The sequence below is a fragment of the Rhinopithecus bieti genome, unplaced genomic scaffold (assembly GCF_001698545.2).
Source record: "Rhinopithecus bieti isolate Rb0 unplaced genomic scaffold, ASM169854v2 scaffold_11587, whole genome shotgun sequence".
NCBI classification, from domain to species: domain Eukaryota; kingdom Metazoa; phylum Chordata; class Mammalia; order Primates; family Cercopithecidae; genus Rhinopithecus; species Rhinopithecus bieti.
The window spans coordinates 2,017,858-2,039,659 of NW_016806966.1; the positions used below are offsets into that span (position 1 = coordinate 2,017,858).

Here is a 21,802-nt window from a genome sequence, read left to right on the forward strand (position 1 = left end):
AGGAATGCAAGGTTGGTTTAAAATTCATGAAAAAAAGAGTCAATGTAATTTACCATATTAACAAACTTAAAAAGAAAAACCATATGATTATTTCAAGAGACACAGAAAATGATTTGGCAAAATTTAACATCCATTCCCAATAAAAGTCTCAGCAAACTACAAATAGAATGGGATTTTTGGACCTGATAGAGTAGAGTATCTATGAAAAACCTACAGTTAATATATTATTTAATAGTGAAAGATTGAATGTTTTCCCTTATGAGGAGAAACAAGGATGTCTGCTCTCACCATTCCGTTCAGTATTGCACAGGAGGATCTAGCCAGTGCAGTAAGTCAAGACAAAGAAACAAAAGGCATCCAGACAGTAGTAAAACTATCTTTATTGGAGCATGCCATGATAATCTATGTAGAAAATCTGATGGAAGCATCAAAAAAGCTACTAGTACTACTAAATGACTTTAGTAAGTCTGTAGGATACAGTAAGATAAATACACAAAAATCAATTGTATTTCTACATACCAGCAACAATCAGGAATTAAAATTTTTTAAGCCATTATTATTTATAAATACCACCAAAAATAGAAATTTACTGAGGGGTAAATCTGACAATAATCTGAAAGAATCATTCACTACCTAACATTGCTGAAATGCATAAAGAAAACTTAAATAAATACTGAGTTACTGCATTGTTCGTGGATTGGAAGACACATATTATTATATTAAAATTGCAATCCTCCCTTAATCATTATATACACCCTACAATTAAAATCCCAGTGAGCTTTTTTTTGTAGAAACAACAGGCTGATTCTTATTCCAAAATCAGCAACAGGCTGATTCTTATTCCAAAATCCGTATCAAAATGCAAAAGGACCCAGAATAGCCAAATGAACTACTTGATTGCAAGACTTAGCACACAGCTGCAGTAATCAAGACAAAGGTGGCACATTGATCCATGGAACAGAATAGGGTCAAGAAATAGACATACATTAACAAATATATGAATGACTGACTCTTGACAAATGTGCAATGGCCATTCAATGGAGAAAAGGATAGACTTTTCAGCAATGGTGCTGGAGTAATTGGATGTATATTCACAAAAAGTTGAACCATTCAGAGCAATGATAATTGTTTAAAATTATGGATATGATATTTATCCCAATTTGATCTTTACACTATATATACACGCACTGAAACATCATATCATACCCCATAAATATGCACAATTATGTGTCAATTACAAATTTTAAAATTTCTTAATTAAAATTTAAATTAAGAAAAACAATAACTCAATAACTCAAAATGGATCATAGACCCAAAAGTAAAACCTGAAATTATAAAACTTCTGGAAGAAAATATAGGAGAAAATCTTTACGACTTTAGGTTAGGCAAAGATTTCTTACATATAACACTAAAAGCAAGATTCTGTAAAAATTCTGATAAATTAAATTTCATTAATATTTAATTCTTCAGTTCTTTGAAAGACATTGTTAAGAGAATAAAAAGACAAGACAAAGATTATAATAAAAGATTTGCAAAGTATATATCTGATAAAGGATTTGCATACAGAATATATAAGAATGCTCAAAACAAATAATGAGAAAACCACCCAAATTTTTAAATGGGCAGACACCTCACCAAAGAAAATGGTATATAAATTGTAAATAGCACATAAAGAATGTTTGACATCATTACTCAGTTGGGAGATGCATTCTCACCAACACACGGTATGTTAGCCATTTTATCTCTTAAACCCACAAGATAAAACAGCTAACATACTGGGTGTTGGTGAGGATGCAGAGGAACAAGAACTCTCATACATTGCTTGTGGGAACATAAAATGGTATCAGTCTTTGAAAAACACTGTCTACACAACTACTAAATGTTCCAGCCATTGCAATCCTAGCTGTTTACCCAACAGAAAAGAAAATATATATCTGTACAAAGATCTGTACACAAATGTTCATACTAGCTTTCTTTGTAATAGCTCAAAGCTAAAGCCAACCCAAATGTCCATCAACAGGCAAATGGATAAACAGATTGTGGCATAATGATACAATGGACTGTTACTCAGCAGTAAAAATAATGATATGCATGGCCGGGGGCGGTGGCTCATGCCTGTAATCACAGCACTTTGGGAGGCCGAAGTGGGCAGATCACTTGAGGTCAGGAGTTTGAGACCAGCCTGGCCAACATGGTGAAACCCCATCTCTACCAAAAATATAAAAAAAATTAGCCAAGTGTGGCAGCGTGTGCTGTAATACCAGCTACTTGGGAGGCTGAGGCAGGAGAATCACTTGAACCCGGGAGTCAGAGGTTGCGGTGATCCAAGATCATGCCACTGCACTCCAGGCTGGGCAACAGAGCAAGATTCCATCTCAAAAAAAAAAAAAAAAAAAATAGATATGCACAACGTGTATGAATCTCACAAAAATGATGCTGAGTGAAAGAAGCCAGACAAAATTCAAATTATACTGGCAGAAAGTACTTCCCTGCCTGGGCAACAGGGCAGGCAGGGATGGATGGGAGATAGAGATTTCCAAGGGGCACAAGAAAACATTTGGGGGTGATGAATGTGTTCATTATCTTGATTGAGGTGATAATTTCACAGATCTATACTACATATGTCCAAACTTAGCAAACTGTACACTTTAAATATGTGCAGTGTATTGTAGGTCAATTGTATCTCAAAAAAGATGAGATTACCTACTTGAGGGTGCTCTTTGCCAACCTAAACTTTGGCCTCATTGCAAAAATTTTCTTGAACAGCATTTAGGAACAGACTGACATTGTTAAGCTTAATGCTCTGTGAAATTGTCTAAACTAATTGTTTCAAAAGCCTGTGGCAGCAGTTTTCTGAGATTATATCAGAGGACACTTTCCTTCTTTATGTAAACATATGTTAACGTTGCCACTAGATATCATGCAATGCTTTCACTGTACTCATCTGTACTCATCTCCACCATGTTGGTGCCAAGTGCTGAATGTGTTATTTCATCTAAAGAGGACCGAAAACAATGCCTTGAGTTCCCTTTGTCATGCCTGTCACGATACAGCATGACTTCTGCAAGAAACAGTTCAAGGGAGACAGCAGATCTGAACCACAGGTGGACTGGGTGGTGTATGTGTACCTGGAGTACATTCATGTGTGGGAAGACTGAGAGACAGTGAAGGACACGGACACAGAGGCACATATAAAAGGACCCTGAGTCAAATATTAATTAATAGATGTGTTCCCTTTCTGGAAATTTCTTCCTTGGCTGGGCATGGTGGGTTTTGGAGGTCAAGGCAGGTGGATAATTTGAGGTCAGGAGTTCGAGACCAGCCTAGCCAACACGGCAAAACCCCATCTCTACAAAAAAATACAAAAATTAGCCAGGTATGGTGGCGGGCACCTGTAATCCCAGTGACTTGGGAGGCTGAGACAGGAGAATCACTTCAACCCAGGAGGTGGAGGTTGCAGTGAGCTAGGTTCGTACCACTACATTCCAGCCTGGGTGACAGAAAGAGACTCCATCTCAAAAAAAAAAAAAAAAAAAAAAAAAAACACAAAACAAAACAAAACAACCCTTCCTCGCAGAAAAAATATGGGGCCAATCACTTGACTTCCAAATAGCTGCCCTCCCTCCTACATCTTCTAGTCCCACCGTCAGGAATTCAAAATCTCCAAATTGATTCCTCAGCTTCTGCTTATGGAACGAGTATACAAACAACAGATACATGGGCATACTTGTGCATCTGAACCCCAAATCCCTCCAACAACAGTGCAAATGTTTCCTTTTATTTGCTTCTTAGCAGAAGTTGTCAGAAACCTGTATTATTGTGGAGACCTCTCTTCCTCACTCTCAATAGTTCCATCTCACTGTGTCTCTTTACACTAACTCACTGTTTCCTAAATTCAGCTGTGCCAGTAGTAACTTGGATTTGATTAAAACAATGAAGATGGCCCATATCATTGTTTACCAACTACTTTTTAAAAGTGATTCGTTCATTTTATGTATTAATTTATTTTTCCAATGTGCCTTTACTTCTTTAAATAGGAAGCCAGTAGCCCTTGGTAAAGGTAGAAGGTAATTCTAAAAAGAAATACAATGAACATTAACGCTGTGAGTAAATGCCTACGGAATTTCCCAGAAGCCTCTAGGTCTACATGCAGCTTTCTCTTTGTGGCTGGTATGTCTAATTAAGGTATCTCTAGCACTTGCTGATATCCCTTTTTAACAAAGGGATACTTTATTTTCTTCTTAACTAATGAATGGGACTGAAAGAGTTTTAAAAAGAGAGTAATTGGTTACATGTGTTGAGTGGGCACCACCTGAAATCATCTCAAGCCATCCGAGTTCCTGCCTCTGAGATCTCACTGAGAGCCTGTCTTTCTGAGCCTTGAGGCCAAGATGCATTCACAGTTCACATAAAAGTCTGACCTACTCTGAGGACCTGGTTGTAAGTGTCAGGGCCCCACTAACCCATATGGCACCTTCGTCCAAATGAAAAAAGTGCCCACTCTCGGCAGATGAGCCCTGTTGTGTTCCAGGTTTGGAGAAAGGACGGTGCCTGTGGCAGTATTTGAAAAGGTCTCCCTTGCTCCAGGCCAACATAGCCTTCTGCCAGACAGCACATGAGGTGGATCTTGGCCCCCCTTCAGCTCTTGGCTGGGTGCCCCTGGGCAGTGATCAACAGGCACAACTATACATGAGGGTTTGCCAAGCATTACTTAAGCCGCAGCATTTTCACTAGCTACTATACATTCATAATTCTGTGTCTTTTAGGACGTTTTAGGGCTACTTGTGATGTCCCTCCCCACTGCACCCCAATTCTGTTCTATTTTCTGCCTTTGGCATGTGCAGTTGCTCAATACGGGGATGCAAAAGGGGATTCTACCGGGAAAAAAAGGAAGCAGTTGCAGTTCCCTTGAGGGTTCCAGATGTTCCCTGGTTTGGGCTCATTCCTGCTTGCCTTGTCACCTGCTACATTTGAGGCTGGCTCTGGAGGAGAAGCACCCCTTACGGAGACGGCTAGGTTCCTTTCAGTCGTGCTGATATTGAATAGCTCAGTAATTAGCTGTATTTGGAGGTATGCCTCTTTTGCCGACGGCACATGCTGGTGAACATCAAGTCAAGGTAAATTATTGAAAGCAGCAGAACTGACAACAAGAGGGTCTATTGTTTAAGTAAATGCATTCTGACTGTCTGAAGACACAGCTCTGACCTGCAAGATTAGAACACTGACAAGGGTGGGTTCAAGAAACAAGAGGCGAATTTAAAATGCTGCAGAGAGCTGACGGCAGGAGGGCCTGGGTTATATTAGCACAGACAGGAAACAGATTTTTAAAAATTTGTTTTGCTTCTTACACTTTGAATTCTAGGTCACTCACAGCTCAGCCTGCATGATAATTTTTAAAAGAGGATTTTAAAACATAAGTTCAAAGGTGAATTTGTTTAGCCTTTTACTATAGCTTACATAAAGCCACCAACTTAACAAGTCCACATAAATAAGAAAGACTTAGTTCATAAAGACCAGTGGGAGTTGGAGGGATTGATGAGAAGGAACTAACCCTGTCCAAGTACAGGAGCATTGACTGGTTAGCCCTCTTTGAAGGTAAATCTAAAAGGTCCTCTAGCTCAGTCTTAGGACCCATGCCAACTGGTGACACGGCAAGGGGATCCAGAGGATAAAAGCAAAGGTCCTCTGTGCCAACCCCTACCAAAACAATGCCCCATACCCAGAGGCAAACGACCCCTTCTGCCTCCAGCCCGGGCTTTTTTCTGCCAAAGTCAAAGGATATCAACCTAACTTACACTTTTAGAAGATCCCAAAGGGGCTGCTTTTGAATACTAATTTTGAAAGAAGGAAGGAGAAAAAATAATCCGTCTAAACCAAAAGTGTCAAACCGGCATCAGTTCATGAGCCAATGCCAAGTGATGAGGAGTGACTGCTTTGAACACTGAGTTAAGAAGGATTCTGGGATTACACCTGGGACCAAAAGACAAGGGGCTATGTTTGATGATAACTTGAAAATACAGGATGACCCAGTTTAGACCATCATGTACTCTACCACAGCCCATCCCTCCCCAGCCGCCCCTGGCCAGCATCAAAAATCAATCTTTTCCTAAGAGGAAATAAGTTGGCATAAATGTTCTCTTTAGAACAAAAACACGGAACTGAACATGATGAGGACAAACTGCTCATTCAGAACAGCATCACTGAAACAATGATGAGACCCCTCGGGCTGCCCAGAACAGCTCTGTGAGGCCTGTGTGACGCGAGAAAACACTTCCTAACCAAAGCCCCTGGCTGCCCAGTTTTTAAATATCACACTGCTATGGCAACAAGCTTACGAATGGTCTAACTCGAAGCATACACAATCTGGTGTCGTCTCACCTTAAGTGCTAGTTCTACTCTCAGTTCTGAGACAAACAAGATTTTAAAGGTCTCTGGGTTTAAAACTTGTATTCATGAATATCAGCCCGCTAGAAAAGGAGGCATTTGACCCTAGACCATGCATTGCCCTGGTGCCACAAAGTTTTTGAGAACTCTTGGAGGCCCAAGACGGACCTAGCTACCTCCTGGTTATTAGGACTCACTTCATTATACAGAAAATGTGGTATTTGACAGTCTTAGAGTTCCACTGGGTTCCAGGGATGAGGATCTCAGAACATGGATTGCCTCCTGCTGGCTCTGCTGTGACCCTACCATGAGGGGGCCAAGGACCCTAGGTACAAGGATCCTAGGCCCAAGGAACTTGTCACAGCCTGGGGATGACACATTTAACTCCTGCCCAGCTGAGATTGTAAGGACCTGGCAGTCCCCAATGGGGGTGACTCTCTCTGAGTTGCTAGTTTAGCAAATAAAAATACAGGATGCTTAGTCAAGTCTGAATTATAAACAACATATTTTTTTTTAGTTGTTATTTACTGTAATTCGGGTTTAAATGGATGACATGGCATTTATCTGGCAGTTCAGAGACCTACTCTGGTCTGTGAAGAAACAGATTTAAGACAAGTGCCTCTGTCCCTCCCTGAAGGGATTCACCTATCCTCCCGAGTCCAATGGGCCACAACAGCAAAGCTTGGTTTTTTTGCAGATTTCACTAAGAATGGGCAGTAGACCTTCAAAAGCTTAGTTCATCAACAGTTGTACATGGAGGGTGTTAATGGTCATTGGCCATCAGGAAACATTTACTTAAGCAATTGTTTTGGCAGCTGGTCAGGAATTCAGGAAGCATTCTAAGCCACTGATCATTACTGTGACAGTTCAATATGTGGGAAAGGCATTTGGGAGCCTTGCGAAAGTGTAGGATGTGGCCGTGCATCAAAGTCCCGTCATCATGCATTTGTCTTAAACTTTTCACTGTAAGGCAGTATGATTAAAAAGAAAAGAAAAGAAAAGAAAAAGCACATGTATATATACATAAGTAGATACACAAAACAAAGTTCCAAGGTACTCATACAATAGACAAGCTTAACTTACAGAAGCAATGCAAGAAACCAAAGCCATTTTTTTCTTTCTTTCTTTTCTTTTTTTTTTTTTTTTTTGAGACAGAGTTTCATTCTTGTTGCCCAGGCTAGAGTTCAATGGCATGATCTCAGCTCACTGCAATCTCCGCCTCCTGGGTTCAAGCGATTCTCCTGCCTCAGCCTCCAGAGTAGCTGGGATTACAGGCACCTGCCACAATGCCCGGCTAATTTTTTTTTGTATTTTTAGTACAGACAGGGTTTTACCATGTTGCCCAGGCTGGTCTCAACCTCCTGACCTAAGGTGATCCACCCTCTTCAGCCTCCCAAAGTGCTAGGATTACAGGTGTGAACTACCACACTCAGCCCAAAGCCATTTTTAAAAATCTCCTTGGTCATATCCTATACAACTCATGTGGGGAAAGCAGATTTCAACAACATGGATCAAACTCAGTCTAAGAATGTAAAAGTTACAGAAACTTAAGAAAATTTAAGTCTTAGAGATTCAAAATTGAACTCAGAATGTATAAACATAGGCACTTGCTCAAAAAGGTGTGCTGAAATCATTCAGGGAGCACATGAGGGCTGGGTCTACTATCTCGTAGGATTTTCCACCTCAAAAAGTGAACAAAAGACAAAGTTATAACAAGTAAGTAATTATTCACCATTTTTATTTGCAAGATCTTTAAAAGATACTGCCCAAAGTAATAAAAAAAAAGTGAAAGATTTCACTCAATGATTATTTTTCTATTATATTACCTTCTATTTCCTCTCTAAATACACTGTATGTCTATGCATTAAAAACCATTTGAGTACACGATGGAATGACAAACATACCCCATAAAAATCTGTTGATGTTTAGATTCAAGCACACTCATATTTCCAACTGATGGATCAACAGCCATTGACTTTTCTCAAAGCTGGTAAAGCAATTGAATGTATTTAAGACTTTTTATTGCCTACTCTGTAACTTTGTATAAATCTCTGATAATATGGAATCCACAAACTCTGCTTTCTTTCTTTCTTTTACAATTATGCCCGGTTACATCTACTCTGTCTTCCAAAAGAAAGTACAAGGATCCTAGGCCAGAGGAACGTGTCACGGGCTGGGGATGGCACATTTAACTCCTACCCGGCTGAGACTGCTAGGGCCCAGCAGCCCTCAACGGAGGTGACTCTCCCTGAGTTGCTAGTTCAGCAAATAAAAATACAGAATGCTCAGTCAAATCTGAATTTCAGAAAAGCAACAAATAACTTTTTAGTCATTAGTTACTGTAATTCAGGTTTAATTGGGTGTCCTGGCATTTATTTGGCAACCCTACTTCCCTCCACAATCTGTTTCCAGGTATGGTGTACACAAAAGGATATTCCTTCCTAGCATCCTGTTGGGAAGACTGCAATTTAAGCAGATAAAAAGTTGAAGAACATTCCCATTGTCTGCATCTTGTTCCTGAAGGCCTCATACTTTAAGGACTTTCAAAGTGGCTTTGTCCTGCACTTCCAGTAGGAGAGGTTCTCTTTGCGGGGGTGGTGGCACCGGGCAGGAGCAGAAGACAGTAGCACATGGTGCCATGGAAGCAGTGTGCCCACAAGTCTTTCAGGATTCACTTCTCTAATAATGCACAGCTCCTAGGGCATTTTATGCATCATAATAATGTGTTGCTATTTTTGAGCACCTGGTTACTATTGGCCAGAAACTGAAAGTGGCAAGCATGTTTGGATGCCTCCCATTGAGAATGGAGATTTAGCTCCACATTTTGAGAAGTGGCTCAAAAATACTCCTATAAAAACAACTGGAGTTTTAGAGGTTCTATTTCACACTTTTAAAAAATTATTTCCTTTGGGCCAGGAAAAAGCAACTGATCTTTCTTTTTCTTCCTCTAGAGCTCTACAACATTTTGTTTGTTCCCTTCTGCTCCTGATGAGACCTTTACCTACCCACAACTAATGAATCCTTTAGTCAGCAACTTGCTATCTTGTCCCACCTGCAGAGAGTATGTTTAGGAAAAAGACAACTAAGAAGAGAAAAAAAATCAACCACCCAGGGATATTCAGAGGTTTAATTATTGCCTGGAAAGCAACACCCTTTCACAACATCTTTAAGACTGATTTTCATAATTACTTGCTGATTGAAACTGGGACTTGCAACAGAGTAAACTGATTTCCATATTAATATTAAGTAATGATTAATGTGGCTCAGGACCCAATTCGGACCCAAGTAGAAATGAAAGAAATTTAACCCACAAGTGTAAAGTTGCTACTTCCATTCAGTAACTAACATTCAACAAACTTACATTTGTGCCGTGATAACTCACAAAGAGGGAGTTCAGGCAGTTACTTCATGTCATTACGAACACATGACCTCCTCAGACCTGACATCCTACTGCCCATTTCTCTCTCTCTCCCTGTCCCTCCCCACTGGTTCTAACGCTTGTTTTTGTTATCTTCTCTATTTCTGTGTGTGTGTCTCTCTCTTTTTCTATCTGTGTCTCAGTCTCTCCGTGTCTCTTTCTGTATCTCGTCTTTGTCTCTTTCTGTGTTTGTCTCTCTGTGAGCCATTCTCTCTTCTTCTCTGTCTTCTGGTTGTGTCTCTCTCATCACTCTTTTTGTGTATCTTTGTGTGTGTCTCTGTCTCTCGCCGTGCTTCCCTCTGTCTCTCTACATGGGTCTTTCTGTGTGTGTCTGTGTTTCCTGTCTCTCTTTCTCTCTTACTGTTCTTCTCTGCGTGTGTCTCTTTCTCTCTCTGTCCCTCTCTCTGTCTGTGTGTGCATCTTTCTCTGTGTGTCTCTGTCTCCTATCTCTCTGTCTGTCTGCCTATGGTCTCTTCGTCTGTCTCCTGTCTCTCTTGTCTCCTATCTCTGTCTCCTATCTCTTTCTCTGTCTCCTGTCTCCCACTCTCTGTCTCCTGCCTCTTTCTCTCTCTCCCTCATTCTAACACCCTCCCTGGCTCACTCTCTTACCCCCTTGCATCACACCTGCACCCTCTCCCTTTCACTTACTTGAGATCTCTTGCTCCATCCTGTGCTCTCTCACATGGCCTAGTTCATGGTTTTGCTCTCACTCCCTCTCTCCAGCCCCACAGAAACCAACAGCTTCAGCACCAAACATAAAAAAAAAAGCAATAATTAACTAGATTAGCTAAGAGTAAATAATTTTTATTGTTTGATCTAAATGCATACAAATCTCTAAGTATTCCTATGCTTAACCAAACTCCCATGTGGGGGAAATACACAGCTACACTATTACTAATTTTCACTGTGAAAATTAAATATCTTCAACTGTATTTATCTGAGAGCACAGTATCACAATGGATGGAGTGCATACTACCCTTTCAAAAAAGTCCTTCTAACTTTTGCCTTTAATTTATTTTATTTTATTTTTGATACGGAGTTTTGCTCTGTCGCCCAGGCTGGAGTGCAATGATGCAATCTTGGCTCACTGCAATCTCCACCTCCCAGGTTCAAGTGATTCTCTCACCTCAGCCTCCCGAGTAGCTGAGATTATAGGCACCTGCCACCATGCCCAGCTAATTTTTATATTTTTAGTAGAGACGAGGTTTCACCATGTTGGCCAGGCTGGTCACGAACTCCTGACCTCAGGTGATCCACCCGCCTCAGCCTCCCAAAGTGCTGAGATTACAGGCATGAGCCACCACTCCCAGCCACCTTTCTTTTAATATATTAACTATGGTTTCCATGCCATAATCTTGTAAAATAAAAATTCTTAAACATTAAAAGTTCCATGACAAGCCAGAATAATGATATAATAATAATTTCTTATTGTTTTGATAGCAACTGTTGGAGTTGCTACTTGATACATGCCTCATCCTCCTTAAAATTCCTTTGATAAGAGGCAAAGCAACACCAAGCAAACAAAGCAGCCACAATATGGCAGGGGTTTTGAGTAACAAGGCAGATCTATCTTTTGACAAGGACGAGAAATGAAATTTGGGAATGCTAATGGTGCTTATGTTCATATTTTCTATAAATATTTAGTTTTAAATATTTTAAAAGTAAAATCTATTTTTATTTATTCTTCTTCACAAAGAAGAATCTGTCTAAGAGCTAATGAGTGCTCTCAAGAATCCCAGTCTTACAGGAAATGCATAATTATTCTACTGCTCTAACAGGCACCACATCCAGAACCTAATCCCTAAGTGGTTAACCACAGGGCAGCAGTCTCCCGACGACCTATTCATTTCCACCAGTCTGGGGTTCAGGAAGATTTTTCAGGCAATCCTTTAGATACTTGGTTTAGCAAATTTAATTATGATCTTTATGCACACAATATTTTCCCCAAGATTATATCATGTCCCTGGCATTCCAGAAGTCAAGTTATAAGGCTTTATTTAATTTTTCAAATTTTTTCCAGAGTCCAATCATTCCTATGTCATTCACTCACATTTATTTAGTAAAATTATGTGCCGACAGTCGAATCCTTTCTTAAGCATTTAGAAAAGAAAAAAAAGTTTTACTCTATGAACTATTGATTATGTCTACTCATTCATACATAGGGATCAAAAATAATTAAACCAGTACCAAAAAATAAGTAGATAATTATTTTCGTATTTGCTGGAGAAACTCTTCTCATTTATTATACTATGTTTATTTTATCCATTTCTTGTTCCAGCACTTTCTATCCATTCCGTAATATCAAAGTCATATTCTAATTGAATACACCAGGAGAAAAAGTCAAGAAAACTCTTGTTTCATTATAATCATAAAGACAAAATTGATGTAAAGGAGTTCCAAAGTGTTAATACGAATTACAGATGAAGAAGCAAATGCATCAACAAACTGGTAGAAGAGCTGGATGTAAATGTGAGAAAATAATTTAAAGTAACCATCACAAATTGGAAAAAAAAATCAGATTATTCAAAGACAAGAGCTGAATAAGCAAAATAAAATGCAGATTCTTAATATATGCAAGAAATGTAGAAGAAAATTTGAGGTGGAACAGAAATTCACAAATTGTTTGTTAACGATCACAGGTAATGAAGACAATGTGATATTGGAACATACATGTAGAAACAGGTAATAAAGAGACCCAGTTCTGTCCAGATAGTGAACAGGTACAGCTCAAAATCTCAAATCCAAAGGAAAATTCCTGAATTTGATGTTTAAAGAGATGGCCCATGGGCACTTAGAGGAAAAGTAAAGATCATCAGAAACCACCATGGATTGTCTCAATGATGAACAGTAGACTACTCTTATTTCCTTTTGGAATAGCGTGCCCAGTCTTATTAATGGCAATACTAGCAGGACATCTGACAGTTTATTGTGAGGTCCCTTTAGACCACGGCCTATTCCTGCCCTGGTTCCAGCACCAACAGGCCCTTCCTCCACATGTGCATCTGGACCAATACAGACTACGTCGAACATCTGCTTGAATCTTGGAAACCAGCCTCCACCACCAATGCCTCACATCCCCACTTCTTTGATCTCTGCCAAAAATGTAAATTCCTACCTATGCATTCCCAAACTCTATTCCTCATCCTTGTTCTCCCTGGCAACCATCTTCCTCTGCTCCCTGCCCTCCAAACCTTTCCACTGTACCTTCTGACAGCCTTGTTCCAGGTCAAACAGCCCTTAAGCATCTATAGCTCTTCTCAGCATACTGTTTCCAACTTTTGACTTAAATTGAAATTTGACTGCCTCTTAGAGATATTGCCTATTCCCCTGCTGATGCCAACTATTCCCTCCTCCCAATCCAAGACATGTGGATTAGTTTGTCTGTGAGTGACAGAATCCCCAAGATAGCAATGGCTATTTTTTATTTTTATGTGTGAGAGAAATACATTGTAAAAATAAAAAATACCTTGGGGTGGGCTTCACAGACTCAGGAAGAACCCAGGTTACTCTTATCTTACTGGCCCACCATCCTCAGGAGGGCCTTTTGCCTCATGGTACAAGAAGGCTGTCACTTCACAAGAGAGCACAAACATATTGAAGTTAGCAAGAAGACAAAGGGCTTCTTTTTTCTCTCTTTAAGGAGGCTTTGTGTCAGGTGCATGTACCACAGCCACTTATACTCAGGTGCATGTGCCACATCCACTTATACTCTCTATTAGTCAGAATTTAGTCACATGACTGCAGTAGTTGCAAGGTGGTCTGGGAAATGTAGTCTTGCTCTGGGTGGACATATGCTCAGCTAAAAATTATGTTTATATTTTTAAGGAAGAGCAGATATGGAAAGTCAACTCACAATCTCTGTCTCAGATGTGAATATCTTACTCCCTGGGCTACTTCCAGATTGTGTGCCTGTCTTGGTTTATAAAGATCGCCTAGTCACTTCCACATACTCATTGATACCTGGCCTGTGGTCTTCATGACATTCCAAGTCTAAGGCAACTCTCACCACATTCACAGAGCCTACTCAGCACCCCTGCATCACAGTTATTCTACTTCCTCAATGCTGAGATTTCCACTTCCCCTCCAGCTCTTCCATCGTCTCCCCTATCCACACATTAAACCCTGTCATCACCTTTGACATCTTAAATTCACCCCCCATCACCACAATCACAACCACCAATCCCAATTTCCTATCCTTCCAGCTTTCTCACTCTCTACCCTGACACACATCAAGACCTCTACTCCTCTGAGAGCTACATTTTTCCCAGTCTATTAGGCTTGTACTCTCTCCCTCTCTCTTTCTCCCTCTCCTTCCTTCCCACACCCCCCACCCACCCTTCCACCCGCAGCCCAATCTGGACAACACAGTTGTTTACAAGAACTATCACTAGCAGCCCAGATTCCCATAGAATCACACCCCACCTTGCCAGCAAACCTCCATCTTAAATTGATTATTTCTAAAGCAGTAGTCCTCAAAACTGGCTTAAATTTGTCACATTATCTTAAAATTATCCTTTTATGCCACTTTCTCTTCTACTAAGGCCTATAACTTCCCTACATTTTATTTCCAAAAGGGGCACAGTATGTGATTCACAGGAGACATCTAATAAACGTTGATTGGTTTATGGGTGGAATGATGGATAAACTGATGGTAAATTGAGGACAAGAAGAACAGAAACTGGACTGTAGTATACTTAGGTAGATGTGTAGATTTGCACCTATTTTTTTAAAAAAAAGAATGCCAATCATGATGAATATAAACCCAAGGAAAGGAGTGAGAGGTATTGTTCATTACTTTATCCTTGGATTTGTCCTACTCAGAAATATGAATGGGGACATCGTTGGCATGGTTATTAAAAAATACCAAAGACGTGACACTAAGAGAGTGAAATAAATGTGGTACTCCAGAGCAAGATCTGAAAGCTCTCACTAGGCTAGAATAATGGTCCAGATCTTTACTCTTTATATATATAAATATATATGTATTCTATATAGTCTTTATATATAATCTCTTTCAATCTTTATACATAACCTTTTTATTCTTTTATATAATCTTTACATATAAATTTATATATATTAAAATAAGGATAAAAGTAAGGTCCTTCATTTCATTTAGGTCCTTTACTTAGATCCAAAATCCCAACTTCACAGAGGCAGCAACAAAACAGAATAAACAGAATTATACACATGAAAATATATGTTAAGGTTTCATTTTATTGCAAAATTTAGTGTAAATCAAGAGTTCCCCAAAAGCTAACGCTACTGCATTCTATCTTAATAGGCATAAGACATCAAGAAGTGAGACCTACTTTAGTCTGTATATAATCACACTTTAACCACTGTTTTTAATGCAGGGCACTCCCGTGTTTTCAGAATAATTTGAATGGACCAGAACACATTCAAAAAAAAAAAGTAACCACACAAAACTCATGGGAAAACTGTGCATGTGAATCATTGTTTTAGCTGTTTCTACGCTTAACGCACTAACATTGCCAAATGCTGTGGTTTTACACCCTTGTGATTTCAAAATGATCAATGTCTGTCACTTAATAGAAATCTGTTAAATAATTAAATGAATAAAGACAAATGCTTATTGCTCTTATATCAAGTCTTTAAAGATTTAAGACCCTTCTATTTGCTTAATGTAACCAATATCTTTGGGTCTTCCGCCTGAGTTATCACCCCTAAGAGTCTGAGATTTTTTTTTTTAAAGTGGCATTCCTTCAAAATAACTAAAATATATTATATATCTCCATTTATGTAATTCTTATAAGCAGAACTTTGGTAAGTCTGGTTTAATATGAACAATCCTGGAGGAACAGACTAAGAGTACTGACAATATTAATAAAGATCATTTCCTAACATTCTATGAATACCTCTGACCTCTCCCACTTGAGCCCAAAGAAAAGAATTCTAAAATGGAACGGAGTGTTCCAGAAAAGCTGATTCAATTGTATTATTTAAGTGCACATTGATTTCATTCTGCCACATAAGTCACCATGACCCTCTGTTCTGTTGAAAATTATGTCAGAACCATTCTTGGAAAATCAGTCAATTTGCCAAAAAGGGAATATAATTGTATGCAGTCTATATTATGTTAATGGTTAAGCTGGATTTATACCCTTCAAAAGGTGAATTCACATATTTCTGAAATACAAAGCCTTTTTCAGGGATATCACCTGTTATCATTAATTCAACATCTTGTGATGACACAAAATCCTCACCACACTAAAGTAATGGAAAGATACACAGAGAGAACTACAAAATTTACTGACCCTTCCAATATAGAAATCAAGGCAGAGCCATAGATTTTGGGTTCCCAGAATAGGTTGTCTCCAGCCCCATTACACATTCTTAGATGCATTTAATAGAGGAAGAACGTGAGGTAAGAACTGAGCACAAAGGGCCAAGATTTCTACCACAGCTGTGAAAAATAAACATTTGGCTGCAATAACAACGCTCCAAACACTCACCCATCCAGCCTCTGTACAATTAAGCAATTTTGATTTTTTAAATAAATATACTTTGTTAATGCTTTTTTATTGAACCATCAAAATATTTTGAAATAAATGCTTTAAAAAGCCTTACAGCTGCAGGATGAACAAGACTGCACAGCAACAATTAAAACCAACCAGCACACAGAAAACCAGGAATTGTTAATAGACAAAAGAAGCTGTCAGAAATTTACTTCCTCTATTTATTTAAAATGAATGCTTTCTTTAAATTTTCTACCATATCCATTGAAGCATAATATTTTCAAGCAATAAATACACAGAGTACGAGTTGATCATCCCTGAAAGTATATTAGCATCAGATTTGAGTATTTTAATTATTTTACAGATTCTTTTGTCCATATTAAGCATAAAAAGGAATGGAAGAAAACATTACTAGATTAAACAGCTGAGCTATGAGTTAGAGTAGAGGGCTGGCAAATGCATGGAATGTATGTTACCAATCATCCCTCCAGAACCTGCAGACCCAGCTAATCATAGCACTTCCCACTGCATTCAGAGGCAGCCTCCCCATCCTCAGCCCAGCATGCCAACTGGCCCCTTCCAATGTGAAATCAAATAGGTTAATTAACCCCAACTTTGACTCACCATAGATTTCTACACAACAGAAGATGAACTAATTTCCTGGAATGTTCATCCATGTTTGAAAGACTCTTTCATGTTCCACTACATGTCAAATGACTCTTTCAATACTGAAAAATAACGTTCACAGAAGTCTGAACTTGCACACAAATTCATGTATAGTACACTAGGCACTATACTACACACTTTACATGTATTCTATCTTTTCATCCTCATTATACTGGGTACTAATATTATCACCACTTTAAGGAAGAGAAAACTGAGTCTTTGAAAACTCTTCAAAAGGAAGTATGTGGTAGCTCTGTCCAGTCTTCATTCCAAAGACTGTGCTTTTAGCCAGCACTGAGTACTGTCTCCCCTTTTCTTCTCAAAGGCTCAAATTGTGTATTTTATGAAACCTTTAACAGGAGAATTTCACAAACTCTATTTGTCCTGTGTCTCTTGGCCCTAACAAAGTTAAATACTACTGCAAAAATCCCCTAAGTTGTCAATGCCACAACATTTTGTTTAGTTGTTGCACAATGGTCCTACCACTAGATCTCTTATTATTGCATTTAAATTTCATTGAATGTTATTGCACGTGCTTAGAATTCCTTTGTGATAAACTTTCAGGAGGATTGTCATGTGGTAGAGCTGTGCAGAAATTGTCGTGTCCCTACAGCTTTAAAAGTGGAACGGGCACCACCAGCAAGAGGCAGGAGAAAAGACAGCGTGGCTGGAATTTGCTCCTGGAGAGCAGCACTTTCCATGTAATCCTTGGTCCAAAGAAGAAAGAAGCAACCAAACCAAGAAGACAGCCACATATTCACATAACTAAATTTTGAAGCTAGAAAATCAAAACACTGGGACAAAAGAACATGTATGATATGAATGTATCTGTTTGAATTTCCCTCCCCCTGCTAGCATAACAATATTCTAGATTGTTGTACCCTAGCCTACACTGAAAACACAGACCACAAGCAATTAAGAAAACATCCCCAAATCCTAAACATTTCAAAGAAAACCTCTGAAAGACTTTAGGTTAGTCTGTTTTCTAGATGTCTCAGAAGGTTCTAGAAGCCACTCACCATCACAGAGAAGAAGCTTAGGACATACTTGACACCCACAGAGAACATAACAATTCCAAAGGTGGACAGTAGGGGACATAAAGTTGTGGGGGAGGGGCAACAGGAGGAGGTTACTGTAGGGGAGGGAGCAAGGAGATATGAATCCTGTGTTCATGAGGCCAAATGTTGATGGGAGTTGAAAGGGACCAGAAACCAGAGCACTAAATTCTTTACCTGCAAAGAGAGATGTGAGATGAGCGTTACCCCCTATTGATGGCCCAGAATTATCAACCCTGCCAATAAAGCAGTAATTTTCAAATTCCATTTGCCTAAAATTTCCTGAGGCACATGTTGAAAATGCAAATTCCTGGACTCTGTTTACATGGGCTCTGATTCAGTAGATACACAGTAAAGGGCCCAGGGATGAACATGTTTTAGAGCACTGCATGTAATTCTGATGCGGGTGGGCTAGGCTGAGAGGCTATAGAATTTCCTTTGGGCACCAGGTCCTGATTCTGCTAGCTGCACCAAGTAATTGTGAGTACCTGTTAGTAGGTGGGCAAAATTCTGGCAAAGTGCCTCATATATGGAGAATTTGCACAACAAATAAACAATTTGCCTGTTGGAGAGGTATAATTTTTCTTTTGAGACAGTCACACTCTGTTGCCCACGGTAGAGTGCAGTGACATAATTACAGTTCACTGCAGCCTTGAATTTCTAGGTTCAAGCAATCCTCCTGACTCAACCTCCCAAAGCACTAGGATTACAGGCATGAGCCATCAAATGCAACCATATTACAACTATTAAAGAATACTTAATGACTGCTTTCTTTACATACCTAAAAATCTAAAACATTGGAGAAGAAAAGGAGAGCATGAGGTAAGTATTTTTTTCTCACTAAACTCAATTATTATAGATCACTCCTTAACTTTACGATAGTTCTTCTTATTTCTGATACTTTTTTTTCAGGGGAAGGGAGAAGGGAAAGTGGCACACCAGAGCACTGTTTAGGAAACTTGCTTTTAACAGTGTAAGGTTACAAGTATATTCATGATTTTTAATATTTGAAACAAAGAATAGGATATGTTTCTTTAGTTCCTGTTATGAGCTAATAGTGTGCCCGCAAAATTCACATGTTGAAGTCCTAATACCCAAGTGCCTCAGAATATAACTGAGAATATATATATATGAAAATATATAACTGAGAATATATATATATGAAAATATATAACTGAGAATATATATAAGAATATAATATTTGGAGATAGGGTCCTTTTTTAAATACCATCTTAATTCATTGAAAGGAGATACGGTCTTTAAAGGAGTAATTATATTAAAACAAAGTCATTAGAGTAGGCTTTAATGCAATATGGCTGATACCCTTATTTAACAAAAAGAAAATTTGGACACAGATCATTTCAGAGAAAAGTTGATGTGAAAACATAGAGAAAAGACAGCCAGCCTGGGAGAGAGGCCTGGAAAAGATCCTTCTCTCACAGCCCTCAGAGGAAACCAACCCTGCCATCACCTTAATCTTGGACTCCCAGCCTCAGAATTGGGAGAAAATAAATTTTTATTGTTTAGAGTACTGGATCTGTGATATTTTGCCATGGCAGCTCTAGCAAACTAATACATCTCTCCATAGAAAAAAGGGAAGCTGTGTTTGTTCATCCAATACCTTCCCTAGGACAGCCTATGACCCCTTACCCTTTGTCCTGGCTCTGATGGGAGGCCAGCCTTGCTCAAAGTTGACACCCCAGAGTAAGACTCAGCAAAAGGAAGGAGAGAGTAGCACCAGATTTAAAATTATCTGTTTATGATACTTTGAAGCTCATGGGACCATGGCTGTTCAACTTCCTGCAGCTCCTTCTCCTTTCTTCAGTCTGGAAGAGCAAGATGAGGACTGGGGAGGTGAAGGCTGCTATGAAACCAGACCCAATATCCACAAGTTCAAAGACCAGCCCACTCTTCTCCTTGCCTTCCTGATCAGGGGAAGAACGGATGGCTGCTTTCTATTTTCTAGATGTAGCCTCCTTTGATTTTATTATTATGAAATGTATACAAATGCTGGTAGGCTGTTTTACACTGGGACAACTGCGTATTGGGGAAATGTTTATGTGTATAGCAGTGGGGGAGTACATTCTAGAAACCTTTGATTTTGGAAGAAGAAAATGGGCCATCTTCCATCCTGGTAAAAACACTTCATCGAAAGTGCATCCATGCATTGAAATAGCTGAGCCGAGCCTTCCACCTGGCAATGCTCTGGATTTTGATGGAGTTGTTTTTAACGGACCTTTCTTCTGTTGCTTGCAGTAATTGAGGCATAGATAGCCTACCTTCCTCTTGCAGGGAATCCCAGTCCTCACTGATCAGCCTTCTGAGCAGGGAGCTGCCTTCCCATCCTCTCCTACCAGTCTGTGATCATTCTTCTTCCATATCAGTGATAGAAAAGTTGGAGAAAGAATAATGCTTCAAATCACACAAAAACATCTTAAGAAAAGTTATCTTAACATACAAGTAACTAGAAGAATTCTTCAGTCTCCTCTTCACTTTAGCAGTGTTTATTTATCACCAAATTCCTTCTTAAATTCTACAATGTTATAACTGGCTCAAAGAATGTTGATTCCTAAAGAGAACTAACTCCCCACATCCACAGCCCATTGCTGGGACATTCCAGTCTTTAAGCTTGTTGCCAATAGTTAAGAAACTACTTTAAAGGACTCAACTCTTATGCAAACAGAACTTACCTAACTCAACTTCCTCAAAGGCAAAAGAAATCCCAAAGAAAAGTCAAAACTGGAAAAAAACAAACAATTCTATTAAGCCACCCCTTCCCACTCCAGTTGAGGCAGGGGGCCAAAGTCTTCCCTTCATTTCTTTGGAGTTTTGGGTTTGGGTTCCTACTGCAAGGGCTTTGCCACCAACTCAGGGTGAAAAGGACATGCAGCAGATGGACCTGGCACATAAAGAGATGAACAGCAGGCCACACAAAGGCACACTCTCTGGGGATACTGAGGGGCACAAACATATAGGGGTTAGGTCCATGTAGTGCACAGACAGATGGCCTGTTTGCAAGCCCAGTTCTGGCAAGTCTGAGATGTGTAACTGGGCAATAGACAACCTCATGGTGGCTCAGCTTTCTCATCAGTATGGGGACTATGACACATCAGCACCTGTGACAGAGGCGTCAGAGGCCAAGAGGATCAATGCACAAACAGCTCAAAGAGCGTGAGATGCTGGCTGGCACATACTAACTGGTAAGCAATTTTTGTTGTTTTTGCTGTTGTTGCCTCCCATATCCTTGAGATCTACGCTGTACTTCATCTGGAGTTGGTATCCATGTCTGTCTACGGCTACCTTTTCCCAGTCACTAACACTAAATCACAGTTAGGCTGACTTTGAGAACCAAGAATTCCACAACTAACTTTGAGACAAAATGAATCAACAGAAGAAACTCAAGGGCAGACAAGGCTAGGAGTCTATGGGAAAGGTCGACTAAGAGGGCAGAAGATGCAGGCAGAAGAGCTCACATAACACCACAGGTCAACAGAATGTCCTTATTAATCTGAACATTCCTTGTATCATCTTAGATTTTAAAACATGAATGAACTCATGTTTTTTTAAAATCTATTTCCTACCTCTGTCCATTGAACAAACCTATAATGACTCCTGCTAGCAACAAGCCCACCTGGCATCCACATCTGGGTTTCTTAATGCATTCTCCACAAAATATACCCAGGGATTCTTGGAGTAACAACTGATTTCAGGTCTGGGATGGAAACGTGTAAGATGAGCCCAGGACCTCTGGTGGTGCCAGAAAACAAGGCACTATTTGTCACAGGGGCTCAATTTGAAGGATA

General features: G+C 39.5%; 1 protein-coding gene across 2 annotated transcripts in view; it reads right to left on the reverse strand.

Annotated features, from left to right (window-relative positions):
• Window positions 1-20,300, reverse strand: part of LYPD6B (LY6/PLAUR domain containing 6B) — a 139,060-nt gene extending 118,760 nt beyond the window's left edge. Inside the window, exon 1 of one of the 2 annotated variants that reach the window (XM_017879093.1) lies at window positions 20,279-20,300. The gene's annotated coding sequence lies outside the window, so the exon portion shown is untranslated. The remainder of the gene's footprint in view (window positions 1-20,278) is intronic. The other variant, XM_017879097.1, reaches the window with a different exon arrangement.
• Window positions 20,301-21,802: the final 1,502 nt, after the last annotated feature.